Genomic DNA, 12,468 nt, shown 5'->3' with positions numbered 1-12,468 from the left:
TGAGTCTAAGAACTAGATTTCCCTTTACATGTTTTCCTCCTTTTAGTATAACCTTTCTGGGTTCTTCAGAGAATTTTTTTGTAACTTGATTCTTAAACATTGTATGGTTTTGCTTTTTCAGTCACCTTCTTTGGCTATATTTTATAATTGGCTACTGTCTGCATAAGCAAAGCTGTGAATTAGGAGTAATAATTTTGTCACTAGCCCACATTGAACTCTTATTCGTTTAGATTTTTTGTGGTTACTTCTCGATAGTTTTCCAGTCCTAAAACTATAGATCTGTAGGAATTATCATTAACCTCCTTGATTTGATGTGTAGGCTTCTTATATTCTGCTCTCAATGAATGGCATTGACTCACAATGGCTGGAACCTTTGGAGACCATCTAAGCCAACTTCCTCTTCACAGAAGAGGAAACTGTGGCCAGGCAAGGTCAAAATCATGTCCTGGGTTTATCCAGTGGCAGATATCTTTAAGGGTGCTAAATCTTTCTCAGTTGCGTGTGTGTGTGCTTTGTTACTTTACTCATGTTTGACTCTTTGTGACCCTACGGACTGTAGCCCATCAGGCTCCTCTGTCCATGGGATTCTCCAGGCAAGAACATTGGAGTGGGCAGCCATTTCCTTCTCCAAGGGATCGTCCTGACCCAGGGATTGAACCCAGATAGCCAACATTGCAGGCAGATTCTTTACTGCTGAGCCACCAGGGAAGACTCCTTTCTCAGTTACCACAATGCTAATATTACCCTATTTTTTCACATTTCCCCTGTTTTCTCATTTTTATTATTCCTCCTTTAATGTCAAAGATCAACTTCCTCAGTCTTCAAAAATGAAACAAGGTTTTTCAAAAACAGTTCTTTAAAGACAGTTTTTTTCTTTTTAAATAAATGCTTTCATTCTTTTTTTTTAAACATGTGATTTATTCCGTAAAAATCTTTGATTTTTCTTCCAGAACTTAATGAAGAATTTCAACTCATGCATGAAGCACAAATTGTGGTTTCAGCCAAGATGTCCCTGGGTGGTCAGAAATGACTGTGTCCAGTGAAGAAACTGCGGGAATTTTAATGACAACACTAACACCCACAGCTTCTGTGACCCTGGGATTGAGTCTAACCACTCTTGTGGAGTCAAAATTGAGATGACTGAGTTCATGTCAAGATTTCTGTCTTAAAAGTTAGTTCAGTTCAGTTCACTTGCTCAGTGTTGTCCGACTCTTTGTGACCCCATGAAACACAGTACACCAGGCCTCCCTGTCCATCACCAACTCCCGGAGTTCACTCAGACTCATGTCCATCAAGTCGGTGATGCCATCAAACCATCTCATCCTCCGTTGTCCCCTTCTCCTCCTGCCTTCAATCTTTACCAGCATCAGGGTCTTTTCAAATGAGTCAGCTCTTCGAATGAGGTGGCCAAAGTATTGGAGTTTTAGCTTCAACATCAGTCTTTCCAATGGACACCCAGGGCTGATCTCCTTTAGGATGGACTGGTTGGATCTCCTTACAGTTTAAGGGACTCTCAAGAGTCTTCTCCAACACCACAGTTCAAAAGCATCAATTCTTCGGCGCTCAGCTTTCTTCACAGTCCAACTCTCACATCCATACATGACCACTGGAAAAACCAGAGCCTTGACTAGACGAAAGTTAGAGCGAGATAAAGAAACACATTGGGCCTAGGAATGTGGGCTACTACTATGTATTGACCCTGAGAGAAGTCGCTGGAGGATGTCTGGGCAGTGAGAGAAATTGTCCAAGGCAAGAATGGTTGATACTTCAAAGGAGAGAAAATAGAAATGGAGGGAAGAAGGGAGGGAGAGAGAGCAGTCACAGAATTTCATAAAATTCTTCTTCAGTTTTAGGGCCATAAAAGGCCCCAGTCTGCTCCCCATGTGCTCCTCCAGCAGAGCAGGGCTGGGAGCATGTGGCCCTGGGTTAGCACGTCTCTTCTCTGTCGGGTGCTGGCAGCTCTGTTCCCACCTGGCTCTGCTCTGAGGAGCTTACTGACTCCACTCTGACAGGACAGGCCTCACTCTGAGCCCTCGTTCTATCCCTAGAGAAACAGAATGACGTCCTCGAGTCATGAATGAGTTGGGAGTCCTGTTACCTGTCGACCTTGTTTCACCTACAAGACTCCGAGGTCTTGAAAACCCAAGACTGAGTCTCCTCAGCGTTGAGCCCTTAGGTGTGAACCAGAGGGAGAATAACTCGAGCCTGGAAACAGGAAGCACCTTTGACAGAACCATAGGAACATGGGATTCTTCTCCTTCTTCGTCTGTGCCCAGACTTCTCCCATCAGAGCCCGTGCTCCCACGCCTTCCGCACTGGACCCCGAGGGGGCTCACTCATCGCTCCTGAATCAGGGGCTCAGGAGCCCCGGCCCCCGTCCTGCCCGCCTCTGCACACACTCCAGTCTCGGGGTCCTACTTCCAGTGAGAACAAGAAGGGGCCGTTCAAGCCCCCAACTCTCTGCTCTGGTCGGTCTGGGGGAGGAGCCATCCCACGTGCAAACGGGCAGCTTCAGTGAAGTGTGTCGGTTGAACCTGGAAGTGTGTGGGCGTAGGGTGGCTCCGGGCCAGCTTCGTGTGAAGCGCCCGGAGACCCTCTCCCTGTGGAGTGCACTGGGACCCTCCTTGCGGCCTCCGGGGGACAACCTCGAGCAGCCGTTTCCTTTGTGGGGAGCAGGACCACACCGAGGTCAGGAGGACTGAGCCACGGGTGGACGCAGAGCTGGGCCCCGCCACCACGCGTGTCCCGTCCCGCAGCCCCCTTGCTCCCTCAGAAGCAGCCTCAGACACCTCTGGGATGTCGGGTGGAAAGATGACGCTGGACCGAGGCTTCGGGCTCCAGTCCCTCCTCCACCTCCGACTACAGGTCACGTTCCTTCGTGGCGCCTCCCTGCCCTCATCAGCGAGATGCCAGAGCTGGGTGAGATGACCCCCAGGTCCCCCCGGTTCTGAGGCGTGTGGCTCCAGGTACTTCCGAGAGGCGCTGGGGCCCAAGGCAGAGCGGGGACCACAGGAGGATGGCCGCTCGCCTGGTCCTCTGGCTCCCGCCTGGGGTCCCCTGAGCCAAGACCCCGTCCGTCCGGGCCCTCAGCTTCGTTCACTCACTTCCTCTCCTTCCTGTGGGCAGCCGGGGCCTGAGGAGCCTCTTCTTCGTCCTACAGGGCCTGTTACTGGAGGCGCCCTGACGGCCTGCCGTGTTCCCATCACTGGGCGCTAGTGAACCAGAGAAATCAGAGTGGGCACCTGCGGACATGCGGCACCTCCTGACAGGGACCCAAGGGCCAGGGCCTGGTGCCCGGGGCTTCTGTACCTGTGCCTGGCTCATTTGCAGAGACAGGAGGGGAAGCGAGGCTGCAAAATGCCAGGGACTGCTCACTGCCCTGCCTCTCAGCAAGCTCAGGAAGCCAGTCACCGCCGACCCCCAAGAGCTGAGCTGCTGGGCGAGTGGAGGGTGTCGGAGTGTCCGAGCGCTGCTGCAGCGCCAGGAACACTGAAGACGGGAGAAGACAGAAGATGGAAAACAGCTCTCTGTGACACCGTGGCACGGCCTTAGGGCTCAGATGGTCAGATCCCCCTGCAGAAGGGAGGAAATCAAGAGGAAATAGGGTGGCATGCCAGTAAGAAAAAGAAAACCTGTCTGGGAAGACAATGCTATAAATCATAGCTAGACGTGTGCTTTAACCACCGCATCAGCGGGCAAGTAGGGGGCAGGGGCGGGGAAGCAACGAACTCAGCTGAGAAGAGTCAAGAGTCTTGGGGTCTTCAGTACCTTGGTCTGTGGAGGGTGCTTCATCAGGTGCATTTGAAATAGGGAGACAAAACAATGGTTTAGATTGAAAATGACAAAAATACTTGTGCAATAATATTAAAAAGTGTCCATAAAAGGAAATAGCACAACATTACCTAATTTCACCATTTAAGTCTTTCATTTTCTGATTTCTCTTCTGATTATTGTTCAAAACTCTAGACATTTCCTCCACGAAAGAGTGTCATTACTGAGTCTTAGGATTAACTGACAAAATACCAATTTTAGAGTCAGGAAACCGGGACTGTGGCTCCAGAGATGCCACTTGCCTCTGGACCCCTGGGAAGTAAGTAGCCTCTCTTTTCTGGACCTTAGTTTTCTCATCTGGAAAATGCGATGATCACTAAGGCCCCTCCAACCCTGAGATGCTACAGCATCGGAGCCCAGGGCTCGCACCTGCTGACACTGGGCTCCGATGAATGGTTTCTTAGCAAAAAGATACTGCCTGCACTAAGTAAAAGCCAAATTTTCTGCCTCTGGAGAAAATATGTTTCTCCCTCCTGCTTAATAAAAGGAAGTAAGTTACTCAGAATGTAGGCTTATACTCCTGCTTCATGTTACATGAGTTTAGTAATCTAACATACTTGAAGTTTCTGGGCAAAGCACTCAAGTGAGAGAAATTACACAAAGATAGGAAACAGTCAGATGGGTCCCTTCGGGCATCACCTGGTTCTCAGTTTCTAGGACTCTCTTGGCCCCCTTTCCAGGCACAGGGCAGCTTGTCTCAGCACCATTCTTCCTGAGACCCATTTCCTCTGCTCCCACGATTTCCAGTTCCTAGGCAGAATCAGGTACAAAATGAACACAGTGTGCTCCCAGAATGCCAGGGGCTTTCAGCTGGATCAAACAGATCCACACTGTAACAGTTCATCACTATTCATTGCAGTGAGGAGGAGCGGTCTTAAAGGAAGGAAGGGCTGTTCCTGTTCCTATGGTGTGGGGGTGGGGGCAGGGGGAGAGGTTGAGACAACTTTGCTGTGAGGTCAGTTTTTGATTTATGGTCTAAGGGATGAGTCAGTATTTATGAGGCAGACACACACACAGTGGTGAAGCCAGTCCTGGAAAAAGGAAGATCATAGGCAAAGACAGAAAGGTGTAGATTTCACTGTGAATTTGGGATGTCATGTGTCCTTTGGCTAAAGAAAAAGGAAACACTGTAGGATATGTAGACTCAGGTTTGGATATTTGAATTTGTCTTGTAAGCAAAGAGAAGAAACTGAAGGACTTTAAATGAGGAAATAACACTGTCAAGTTTGTAATCTGGAAAAAACTCGGTAGCTATATATAGACTGGATTCAGGAAGTGAAGGTAAAGGACTGTTATAAACGCACCATATATAAAACAGCTAGCTAGTGGGAAGCTGCTGTATAACACAGGAAGCTCAGCCTCAGGAAGGAGAAGAGATGTGCTAACTTAACCATCACATGAGGGGCCACACTGGTAGGAAGCAGTCTGCTTAAGAGGCAGCAGTTGTGAATTTGGTTATGAGAATGTGGATGGTCCATTAGTGTTATTCTCATTGGTTACCCATTGAAAGAAGGTATTCATAGTAACAATCATGCATCATAGGGAGAAATCCCTGTAGCCTGGAACCCAATTCTGTCTACCCACCGTACAAAACCTCTTTAAAGTAGATTGTACAGGGACAGCCCTGGTGGTCCAGTGGTTAAGACTCTGAGCTCCCAATGCTGGGGCAGAGGTTCGATCCCTGGTCAGGGAACTAGATCCCACATGCCACAACTAAGAGTTCACGTGTTGCAACTAAAGATTCTGCATGCAACAGCTAAGAGCCGGCATAAATTAAAAAACAGACAAACAAAAAAAGAATCAGTATAAAGCAAGCAGTTAAATACAATAAATTAAGAAAAATAGCACAGGAATATTTCACCTGGACAAAGAGTAGTCATCATCAAACAGAAACCATTCAGAATCTCTCCAAAGATGCTGAAAGAAAAAGGAGGTGGTGAGGACTGGGGAAGGGGGACAGGGAGAAGAGACAGTAAGGTGTGCAGGGAGCTTGGAGAGAATCACACGCCACACGTGGGCACAGACATAGACACACCTGGGGGCCACAACTGGGGAAATTCACGTCTGGTTGCTTTGATTTTCTTTGAAAACCTGGCATGACGTCTCTCAGCTGAGAGTGGGAGTTGGGAGCTGACGGGAGCTTTGGAAGAGAAGGTGCCACATGAAGCAGTCGTGGAGAATGAAGGCAAGCAGAGGGGAAAGAGGCATCCAAACAGGGCCAGTGGGGAGACAGGACCTGCTGTGCATGAGGCGTCCTGAAAACAGGCTGAATCCGGGGGCGTGGGAAGGGGTTTAGCAGCATCAGGTCAAGGATTCTAGGTTCTTCATCTACAAAGGGTTGAGTCAGATAGACAGGATGTGGAAGTCAAGAGCAGTTGCTTAAATCTGAGATTAAAGAGGGTTCACAGTTCCTGGCTGAGAGGGTTTTGTTTGTGTGTTTTCCCTTCTTGACACCAACTGTGTGTCCAGGGCTTCAGCTCACTTCTGACACTAAGCACCCCAGAAGGAGGGTCAGCCTCACAGGTATGATACCAGTTCCGGAAGACTGTCCCAACCTCAGATGCCAACTCTTGGGTCCCCAGCTTCCCCACACTCCTGCCTGACTTGGCTACAAACTCAGGAATCCCAGTACCTCCTCCTTCATGTTGTATGATTTGCTACTGACTCACAGAACTCCAGAAAATCCCAGAGGAATGGCCAGGCCACGGCCTCCTCCCCAGGCTCCTTTGTTTTAGAAACCTTGATTGATTTCTTTACATCGCCATTTGGGTCACTTGTTGGTTTGTTTCTCTTCCTACACTTTAAATTCTCCCTCGTATGTTTTAAATTCACCAATAGTGCATCCTTGAATGGAGAAGACACTGGCAACCCACTCTAGTATTCTTGCCTGGAAAATCCCAGGGACGGGGGAGCCTGGTGGGCTACCTTCTGTGAGGTCACACAGAGTTGGACATGATTGATGCTACTTAGCAGCAGCAGCAGCAGCATCCTTGAAAACCCAGACTCCCAGCCCTATACCTGAACAAAAGCAAAAGCCTAGGTCCCCCATGCATTCTCTCCCTACGTGACACCATGGTAGGGTGAGTGTGCTGTGTAAGTTTTAGGTCTCCTAAAAAAAAAGCCTCTATTTTTCTCTGTTTTTGGACCTTCCTGAGTGCAACAGACCCACACCATGGTAGGAAGGTGTGCTGTGTAAGTTTTAGGTCTCCTAAGCAAAAAGCCTCTATTTTCCTTTTGACAGAGCTTCCTGAGAGCATCAGACCTACAGGGTGCAGTCTGACCACAACACTGGTGATTCACAGGCTGAGAATAGCAGAAAATAGTGCAGGACACCCTGGGCTCCCTTTGCCACCCTGGTGGTGCCTCCAGCTCCCTGCTGCAGAGGCCACATGCGTAATCTGAGCCCAGTAAACGACCAAGCCCTCCTGAGTTCTCAGTGTTGGCTCCACAGTCACTGAGGCAACAGACTTCATGCAGTACCTGTCAGGAGCCAAACACAGACAAGTTCGTGGTCCCTTCCCCCTCCCAGAGGTCACTGTTGTTGTTCTTGTTATTGTTCAGTTGCTTTCCCAGTCATGTCTAACTCTGTGACCCCACGGATTGCAGCACTCCAGGCTCCTCTGTCCTTCACTATCTCCCAGAGTTTGCTCAAATTCATGTCCATGAGACTGTGATGCCATCCAACCATCTCATCCTCTGCCACCTCATTCTTGTGCCCTCAATCATTACAAGAATCACGGTCTTTTCCAATGAGTTGGCTCTTTGCATCAGGTGGCCAAAGCATCGGAACTTCAGTATTAGGCTTCCAATGAATATTCTGGGTTGATTTCCCTTAGGATTGACTGGTTGGATCTCCTTGTAGTCCAAGGGACTAATGCCCACCATTCAGTGAAGATGAGGGTAAATATTATTTAAAGGTAAACTACAATGAAAAACAATGTGAGCTGAGAACTACTGGCATTAAACTATGGGAACTTATCAGAACTACTGGAATACAAAGCCGGAGGTCCTTGCACTGCTGAGAATGTGTCCTGACCCCACCACCCAGATTGCACAGAGTTCTGTAGGCGGGATGAGCAGGAGAGGGTCGGAGAGGAGGAGGGGAGGGGGTCAAGGTCACTTGGGGCTGAATGGGGCCATCCCATAGTTTGACAGGGATTCGGGTTCCAGCTGGACACTCAGGATCTGTGCTCCTCACTCTATGCAAGCTCTACTTCAATTGAAAATTGGCAAAGACAAAATGCAGGCTCCATAATAAAAAGAGCCCTTTAGGTCTCATTTTAAAATGGGTAAATGGTCCGGACAGGAGGGACAGAGGACCACTCCCAGGTGTCCTCTCACTTCTAAGGGACCACAAATGCTGTCCATCTCAAAGCTCCTATCGGCTGGAAAACCACACTGTGAGGGAAAGGGGAGACAAGACAGAGAAGAGCGAACCTGCGAACCTCCCTGTGGTGCCTCATCTCACATACGGACGCAGCTGGGCCTTGCTGCCCGGATATTTGGCCAAACGTCATTCTGGATGTTCCTGTGAGGATGTTTGGAAATGAGACCTATATTTAAATCAGTGGACTTTGGTAAAGCAGGTTATTATTACCCCTGCATGACATGCGTGGGCCTCATCCAATCAGTTGAAGGCCTGAACAAAGACTGACTTCCCCGCAAAGGGAAGGAATTCTGCCAGCACCCAGCCTTCAGATTTGAACTCCAGCATCAGCTCCTCCCTGAGTCCTGCTGGTCTACCGCACTGGCACTGGATCTGTTTGTTAGTTTGGGGACTTGCCAAAACGTTTGTTTGTTTTGGGGCTTACTTTCATAATGGTGTGAGATGATTCTTTAAAAAAATGGGTTATTTCTCTGTAGAACCCTGACTGGCTCACAACCAAATGTGTACAAGTGAAGAGGAAAAAGATGGAAGACACCCCCAGAGCTCCACAGGGATGGGCTGTGGGTGTCTACACTCTGAAGTAACTTTTCCTGGGTTGCAGAACCTTTTGAGAACACACCGCCTCCGCTGCCCCTTCACCCCCCCCCCACACATAGACACTATACAGTCTTGGAAAATTTCAAAGTTTCTTCACCAAAACTGGCCACAGACTGCAGCTGAAGTTGCCTTAGATGATGTGGACCACGTATTTTTGCAACCCTGCAATAACTGACACAGAGGCACAGCTGGTGGTTGAAATGAACAGAAGCTAAGAAACAGAGAACAAGAAGGCCAGCCCCAAATGCCAGGGCTGGGAAGCCAGGAGTGGGCTTGGGGGTGGGCAGAGGACTGGGGAGTCCGGGAAGGCTCAGAGGGCAGCCACTCCCGGGGAGCACAGGGCTCAGGGAAGAGCTTCCGCGGAGACCCTGGGTGATGATAGCGGGTCTCTGGGAAGCCCCGCCGACTGGCGGCCACGTGGTTTCCATTGCTTCCTTCCTCCCATGGTTCATCAGAAGAGACCTCCACCCCGAGCCCCTCTGAGCAAAGTAGACAGAGCTCCCGTTTCTAAGGTCTTGCCTCCTGCCTGAAGATGCTGGATAAAATAAATGAGGTGGTACAGGTAGCTCACTGGAACCACCGTCTACACAAGCTTGAGCTGGGTTACCTCTCCTTTAGCAGTTTCCTCTCCACAAGATGAGACAGGCTGAGGATATAGAGAGAGGGTGAGAAAGAGGAGGGGAGGGAAAGGGAGGGAAGCAAAAGGAGCCAGAGTGACGGAAACCTGCTCATAGAACCTGCATCACTGCCCCTGAAATGTGCAGGAAAATTACATGAAAGCTTGAAGGGACTGGGATCTTCAGCAGGAATTAAAGCAAGGGGCATCATTCAGGAACATGCAGCTGCAGGAGAGAACAGGAATCTTGCCGAGGTGAGGGGAGTTGTTTACCTGAGTATATTTAGGGTTACAATATTATCTCAGGAACAAAGGGCACACCTCAAAGACAAGAGCTTGGACCCCACAATTCAGCATTTAAAAAAAGGACTCTGATGGGACTGTGTACTGCCCTCCTACAGTACACACCTAAGGAACCAGGCAAAACCTGTGAAACTACTGATTCAGACTCTGGCACAAGCAGTCCAGGACTGTAATTGAGGAGAGAAGAAAACAAGTGAGGTGAGGGACTTCCCTGGCAGTCTGGTGGCTGGGATTCTGTGCTCCCAATGCAGGGGGCCTGGGTGCACCCCTGGTCAGGGAACTAGATCCCACATGCCACAGCTAAGATCCTGCCTGCCATGACTAAGGTCCAAGGAAGCCAAATTAATGAATTAGCTAATTAAATGTTATGTGCTTAACCATTTAAAAAAAAAGAAAAAAAACAAGTGAAGTGAGACTTCTGACATCTCCAGCCTCTACAGATTTCCAGGCCTAAAGCTCAGGCAACAAGAACCCAAAGAGACCAACAATTCTTGAGTTGAGTTGAAGAGAGTGGGGTCAAAGTTCAGAGAGTGCAGGCATCTTCACTTCTGGACAGAAAACCAGCAGTGGGCGTCGGGATCAGGGGTGTGTGCCTGTGTGCTAAGTCGCTGCAGTTGTGTCCGACTCTGCTACTCTGTGGACTGTGGAGGTGCTGACCCTTTGTGGACTGTAGCCTGCCTGTGTAGCCTGCCTAAAAACTCTGTGCTTTTCATTCAATTCTAAAACTGCTCTGAAAAGTGAAGTCTATGATACTAGATTGAATTTTGGTTCAGCTTGATGGGATAAAGTGTGATGCTAAGATTCTAGACCCTAATTTAAGGAGACAGATGGTCCTTTCAGTAAAAACAACAACATCAACAACATGAATCAGTTATAAACTAACTATAAAAAACCCACTTGAGACATCAAATAAAAAGGCAAGTGGATTTAAAATGAAAGGATAGAAACAGATCTGCTGTGGTCATTGTTTAGACCCTCAGTCATGTCCAGCACTCTTGAGACCCCCATGGAATCATCCAGTCAAGATGACTGCAGTGTGTTGCCATGCCCTCCTCTGGGGAATCTCCCCGACCCAGGGATCAAAACCATGTCTCTGCATCTGCTGCATCTCAGACAGATTCTTTACTGTTGAGCTGACAGATATGCTATGGAGACATTAATGTAAAGAAAACATAGTAGGCTGTACTGGTTAATTGACAGGCTTCCTGGTGGCTCAGATGGTAAAGAATCTGCCTCCAATGCGGGAGACCTGGTTTGATCCCTGGTTTGGGAAGATGGGCTGGAGGAGTGCATGGCAACCCACTGCAGTATTCTTGCCTGGAGAATCCCCATGGACAGAATAGCCAGTCAGGCTACAGTCTATGCGGTCACAAAGGGTCAGACATGCCTGATTGACTAAGCACAGCACAATGAAGTAACTTTTAGGACAAGGACCAGATATAGAGAGGGATATTTATCCTAATGATAAGATGTTTAATTCGTCAAGAATACATATGAATACTGAACAGAATGTACTTAGCAAAGGAATTTTAAAATTCCTAAAGAAAACTTACAGGAATAATTGGAGAGACAGACAATTTAGCAGTTACAATTGGAATTTCCCTGACCATCCAGTGCTTAAGATTCCAAGTTTTCAATGCAGAGGGCACAGATTCCATCCCTGGTTGAGCAAGTAAGATCTCTTATACCATACACAAAATTCAACGTAAGTTGACTAAAGGTTTACAAAAACCACTAAACTTCTCAAACCACAAAACTCCTAAAAGAAAGCATAGGAGAAAAGTTCTTTGGCATGGGTCTCCTCCACAAGGATGGTTTTGAGCTTGAAACCAAAAGCACAAGCCACAAAAAGGAAGCTAAATGGTAGGATCCATCAAACTGAAAAGCTTCTGCACAGTAAAGGAAACAATGAACAAACCAAAAAGACGGTGCTCTTTTAATGCTCCAGTGATCTCTGAGGCTGGGGGAGATGGCAGCAGTGTTGTGGGAAAGAGAGTGGGGTGAGAGAGGAGGGTCGCATCCCAGGTCACGTCTGAGTCCCTGGGATGGCCGCTGAATGTGGGGACTTGACTTCGCACAGGCAGGGACTCAAGAGCGAGTCATGGTGAAGGAAGGTCAATCCAGGGAGGAAACATGCTACACGGAGAGTGTGGGCCATCTTGGAGGGCAAGCGCAGCACCAGCGTATGGGGCTGTTGGTGTTTATAGGGGTGGGTCATTTCATAGGCTAATGACTGGGAGGAGTATTCCAGCTATTTTGTGGAAAGGGTTGGGATTTCCAGGAACTGGGTCAGCACCTCCTTGTTGACCTTTATGGTCAGCCTTGGAATTGTCATGGCGCCTCTGGGTGTGTCACCTAGCTGCCGTGTTACAAAGGGATTTAAAAAAATATATTTACTTCAGGTCTTAGTTGCGGTATGCAGGATATTCATCTCAGCACACTGGCTTAGTTGCCTCACAGCGTGTGGAGAAGGAAATGGCAACCCAGTGCAGTATTCTTGCCTGGAAAATTCCATGGACAGAGGAGCATGGTGGCCCAAGGTCCATGAGGTCGCAAAGAGTCGGACACAACTGAGCGACTTCACTTTCTTTCTTTCATGTGGAATCCTAGTGCTCAGGCCAGAGACTAAATCCACATCCCCTGCACTGCAAGGCAGATTCCTAACCACTGGAGCACCAGGGAAGTTCCCATCATTCTTTTAAAGGTTGTGCCCTGCCCAATTCTGATCTCATTA

This window comes from Bubalus kerabau, chromosome 2 (assembly GCF_029407905.1).
Source record: "Bubalus kerabau isolate K-KA32 ecotype Philippines breed swamp buffalo chromosome 2, PCC_UOA_SB_1v2, whole genome shotgun sequence".
NCBI classification, from domain to species: Eukaryota; Metazoa; Chordata; class Mammalia; order Artiodactyla; family Bovidae; genus Bubalus; species Bubalus kerabau.
The sequence above is the reverse complement of the archived record's forward strand: the minus strand, read 5'-3'. Positions refer to the sequence as shown.